Consider the following 6,000-nt stretch of genomic DNA (forward strand, 5'->3'; position numbering starts at 1 on the left):
TGAGCAAAAACTGGCAGAGGATTTGGCAGAGGGTAACGCTGCCTTGGCGCGTCTGGCTGCTGTTGCAGGCAGGATGTTCCACAGTGAAGGTTTAGGGTGGCTGTTGTAAACCGAGCTGCCCGTTCATTGCAGGAAAAATAAACAAAGGGCTGGGCCTGAAGAAAGTCCTGAGTACAGTGGATCGTGTGTTCCCTCGGCTAGCTGACACATTGTTTTAGAAATAATAGTCCAAGAGGCTGCTTTCCATGCTTTTGCACATGCACACACAAATGCATGTGCACATTTTTAAAAGTCCTCTTTCTCACTCTGACTCAGGTTCCCAACTCATATCCCTGCAGGACTCCCTTTCCTCTGCACCGCTGTGATAACATTGTGACTGGATATGGAATGGAATAAACCACCCTCCTTTCCTGCTCAGCTTCCACTCCTCTATCATTCATCCTCCATCCAACGGGCCCCCTCCACACACCCAGCTCTCCATCCCTCTCCTGTCCAGATGACTATTTTTAGCGGCAGCACTGCTATTCTGGAATTTGTTGCTGACTGGCTGCTGCTGGGTGTCTGGGCGGCGATCTCTTCTGGAATGTCTGGCCCACTCTCAAACCACTCCAGAGTCCCAGTGCAGGGCGGACGGCTCGGGGCTCTGATTACAACTTTCAGGCCGCTGTAGCTGCAGCTCACTCTTCTTCCAGCAGAAACACAAAGCTGGAGAGGGAGAGAACGTTTCTCTGTCCTATACCCTGCGGTACTGTTGTTGGTCTGTGTTTATCTCTACATGTGCTTTTGTACATGTATTGATTATATAGTAGGGACAAAAATCAGTTTAAACAGTGATTTTATAGGGGAAACTCCTCCCCTTTGGTCCTCACAAGCTAAACCATAAATTTGAGGGTTAACACTTGGTTTTTGGTTAAAGCAATAGTTCTATAATTTGGGAAATAGACTTATTCACTTTCTAACGGAGAGTGACATGAGAAGATGGATACCACTCTCATATCTGTCTGCTGCATTTAAAACTATTTGCAGCCAGTTAACTTAGCTTACCATAAAGACTGGAAATGGGGGGAAACAGCCAACTTTGTTCTGTCCCAAGGTGACAAAATCCACCTACCAGCACCTCTAAAGATACCTAATAAACACATTATATCTCTTACGTTTAATCCGTACAAAAACCAAGTGCCAAGAAAAAGCTCAGTATGTTACCCCCCTATAAAATGCAAAATTATCATTTAATCACATGAGCTTTCGACGGTGTTGGTAGGGGGATTTGGTTACCTTTGGACTGAGACACGCTAGCTGTTTACCCTTGTTTCAAGACTTTATGCTAAGCTAAGCAAACTGGCTGCTGATGTAGGGATGGTAGCGCATATCCAAAAATGTTGCACTATTCCTGGAAGATGAGGGTTGGGGTTAGTAATGTCATGGTTATGGTTAAGGTTTGGTTATGTCTCCAGGAAATGAATGAAAGTCAATGCAATGCAGCCTTGGTTACATGTTTCGGTGTGTATGTGTACTTGTGTGTGTGGTCCATGAAAAGAAAATAAGCAGCACTAATGGGAAGTTTTTCCTGTCTTGGATCAGGCTTTAGGGGTTTCAAAGCAAAATTGTTTGCAGTGGAGGGAACGCCGTCCAAGCCCACCTGTTGCTCATGATTGCAGAGATCCGCTTGAGCTGGGCCTTGTCGAGAGACATACTGCAGTATGCCACTCAATAACATCAATGGACCAGGCAGGCCCATTCATTCCACGAGACTACCCAAGCAGAGACGATGCACTACAATGCAATAAGTACATTATAGGCATGCCTGAACTGCAAAGCGATGGGAGTGTTGCTCACGTTTATTTATCTATCAGCCAAACATTCAGACATGACACAGCTATTTGAGACAATACTGCTGCTTGTCGTTCCAGTAAATTATGACTCTGTAGATGTTTCCTCAATCTGACTCCACAGGGTGTATTTTGCATACGTCTCCATCATATTTAATGAGATAAAAACCTGCCTTTCCAAATGGCAATGAGAGTTCATCCGGTGAGGGAGTGGTCTCCCCCAGGCCAAGTGATTAAAGCATGAGCAGGAGGGTGTAAAAATAACACGATGGGACACAGCCAAGTCTTTTAAAACACGTATTCATGCAACCTTTGCCTCTTCAGAAGCAAGGAGGAGGAAATGCTTCCATGTCATGTAGCCCTTTCATTGCAAATCAGTGAACTCTGCATCCTGCCAATCCTCGAGCTACTGATAAGAATTCCCATCACAAAACATCTTGTTTTCGTTAGCATTAGGATGTACACAGGCGAGTATGAAAAGTGAACAGTCAGCAGTGTGAGCATGGATGCAGCTAATTGGCCTTGGCTCGCAATAAGGGGATGTGGGTTTAGCTCCAGTATGGTGGGGCCGGGTCTGGGCCATGGAGAGGGAAGACTGGAGACTGGGAGGAAGCCCGTCAGACACCGTGGCCGAGCCGTCCAGCTAACTGGCCAGTCAGGTAATTAAACAGCCTTCAGCGCTCTGTATGAGAGCTGTCCCTCTCCAGAGTGTGAAAGGGCTGGGAAGCACAGTCGTTCTTGGCTAAAGCTCAGAGATGTGCGGCCTGGCTGCTCCGGGACCAGATCCCATGGCCGCAGGGTTTTAGCACTGCTGGTTTTAGCTCATCCTTCAATTTGGTTTTTGTTTCGGAGGCTTTTTCTTTTACCAACCCCCCCACCCCAATCCAATTCAGCCATAGCTTTAAGTAGAAATGCAGCAGAAAGAGCTGGATGGATGGATGTATCCCACAGCTGGATAACATTCCTCTGGTTTCCACTTGTGTCTGCTTCTCCTTTTTTATGGGTCAGTGTTTCGGTGATTAAAGTTTCTTTTCCTTTTTCCCCTCCCTCTGCTTTTCCACTCTCTTTCCATTCATAGCTATTTTCCTCTCTGTCTTTTTTACCTCCTCCGTTATTCATGTGAATTTAAATAGTCTCAAAAATTGACCGGGGAAACTCCCGACCAGTTTTGTCCTACAGCCACTTCAGCAGCAGAGTTAAAAATAAAAAGAAACTTCCTCTGTTTCATCCTGTCAATGCATTAATTTCCACTGTAGATTTGTAAACACTGTGTTGTCTCTGCTCAGCCTGCAGAGTTGCATTCACACAACATGCTGTAACATCCCTACCACACTTTCTCACGCTCTGCCACCCTTTTACAATATCTCTTCACATTGCCTTATCATCAATGCCAACTGACTGGCCATCCTCAAACTGACATCACAGTGATTGATATGAGCACGGGTGTGGACTCCTTGTCCTGCTTCCTCTTCCACCGCTGCTCTCCAGAAGTGGCTGTTTCACACGGAGGGGGGTTGACGAGACTCCAAGTGTGAGATGAGACGATTTTGTCATTTCAAAGCTGTGACAAAACAGAAAATACCACGTCATATTCAAGTGCAGCACGAGCGTTTGCATGTTAATAAATCTGGTTCCAGACAAGAAACCCAACCGCAGCACTGCATCCAGAAGCTGGATCTATGTATGACCAGAACGGCCAAACACACATTTATTCTAGATTCCAACCTAAAATGAGATTTCAGCTCATCATTACAAAATTAGATTGTTCGTTTTTTCCACATCCAGTCAATTTATCCTGTTAGACGGTAATCAAATTCGCCCGGTCTCGTGTTTCAGCAGCTTGTTTGGAAAAGTACACTCAGTCCATTGCAGCAATCTGCTCAGCACAACTACAGTGCATACGGCCACATATCACCAGGAGAGATTTTTTTTTATCTGACCTCTCTGAACTTTCGCCACATTCAGATGACGTGGTAGCGAAAGCCCTGTCTGCATTAATCCCTGTCAGGGTGGTCCATCCACTGGTGTCTCTCTTTGAAAGAAAGAGGAAAAAAAAACTTCCCAGGAGTATGTGGGGCCTGACATTCGCTATCCCATTACAGCCCACCTAAGACACGGCCGTGCACATAAAACAACGTGAGGCACAAGGTAATGAAGTGCTAACCACTGAGGTAATCACTCTCGGAGCAGCGACCCTTTCCCCTTCCCTCCTCGTCCTCCCAACTTTGGCTCTTCTTTCCCGTCCTTCCACCCTTATGTGCTTTTACAATAGTATGTCACTGACAAGAGATTCCACCAGATAAATGAAAATGTGTTTCTATCCCAAGCATGCTTGTGGGAATGGAGACAACTATGAGGAGGTTTTGCGGTTGTTCTCATGATGAGGGGATTAAAAGCAGCCTCGGGGATGAATACACGCTTCTTGGATTGATTTAAGAAAAGAGGAACATCCTAGACAGATATCAAGGTCTGGCCTGCCTGCCAAGACGAGGGGTGGGGAAATTCTTTTGGGAACGATTGAGTTTCAAATAAAAGCAACCGCTCTGTGACTACAGGTGAGTCCCGTTTGATGCTCACTTAGGGTGACATTTGGATGGGAGTGCTGTGCTTTTCTTCCCAGGCATAGATACAAATCTCTCTTTGGCAGCTGCGGTTTGTTGGGGTGGGGGTTGGCTGTTGGGATGTCTTGTCTTAACATGGTGGATAGACTGGTGAGTCGTTCCTGAAAGATTTCCTTTATGAGCGATGGCCATCTGGGCCATTTCTCAGTATGTGTGTGTGAGCATGTGTATGGTTTTCCATTTTTCTTTGTTTCTCATCTCTTTTTTCTTCCTCCTAAATAGCAGTGAAATGTTGAAGGAAAACAAATGAAAAGATAGCGCTTTGAAAATGGATCTGTCCCAGCAGCCCTCCACCACCACCTCCCTCCTCCCCCTCAATCCTGACCCCCTCCTCCCTCCACTTGTGCAGGCTTGACGAAAGAGTATACCTCTCTTCGTCGCACGCAAGGGTAAAATTAAAAGAAAAAATATGGGAGGGAGGAGGATGGGATGATGGAGACAAGAGAGGAGGAGAGAGTGATGGTTAGAGGAAGATCCACGTGAGGAGGCTGATGATAAAAAATGGAGAGTAGCTGGAGAGCAGATATCAAGAAAAAGCTGAGAGAGAATCAATAAAAAGAGAGGTTGTACATAAAGGAGAGGAGAGGAGAAAGAAGGAGGGTCTTTGCTCTGGACAACTGAAGAATATTTGGAGATTCAAAATGGCTGAAGAACTCCACAGGGGGTGGAGGTGCATTGAAAGGCACAGCTGTGGTTTCCAGACAATGAAAAAATGAGGACAAGGAGAAAGTGAAGGAGAAGAGGTTGCACTCCAACTCTAATTATGTATTTACTATGTATGAGAAACACAGTGAGTGCACAAAGAAATTATGTAACCTGGTAATTGAGAATGTACCAGTTTAATAATATCAAATGAGATCGAGGTTGTCTTTAAAGTTGCTTTAATTGGTTTTTGGCCACATGGGGGAAGAAGAACATGCATAAAAAATTAGATCTTATGACTTTTTATTGTGAACATAGCAAACAATTGTGCACATCCAGCAGAAGCAGAGCAACATTACTACTTACCATCTCCGCCAAGCAGAGGACTGCTGGGGATCATGCATCTGGTTACGTGTATGTGTGTCTGTCTGCAGCTAACCTTGCAGACTACAGGGCCCAAGGGCATCTTGTGGTTGCAGTGATTCACAATTTTTGAAAAGCCTATTATATTGACTGCTCTGTTTTATTCCGCCATTGACTGCCGACTCGGTGTAGGGGTTGCAAGTGATCAGCAACAGCTTCAGTTTGGAATCTTCCCCAGTTTTGGCTAAGGACAACGTGATCGTGGCGATCGCATCAGTGTTGACAAATTATTTTGTTTGTATTTTCACTTTAAAATTGACGTTTTACATAACTGGTGTTTTGGAACTTGCATCTTGTCTCCCTTTCATTCCATTACTGATGATTTGCATTATTTGAAAAAAGCAAACAATGCCATTATATATATATATATATATACATATATATATATATATATATATATATATATATACATATATATATAATATGTATTAATTTTGCACTTTGTTCAGAATCCAACTCTTACCATCTCTTACGTTATTCTGTGA

Source organism: Chelmon rostratus, chromosome 6, assembly GCF_017976325.1.
Source record: "Chelmon rostratus isolate fCheRos1 chromosome 6, fCheRos1.pri, whole genome shotgun sequence".
In the NCBI taxonomy this organism is placed as follows: domain Eukaryota; kingdom Metazoa; phylum Chordata; class Actinopteri; order Chaetodontiformes; family Chaetodontidae; genus Chelmon; species Chelmon rostratus.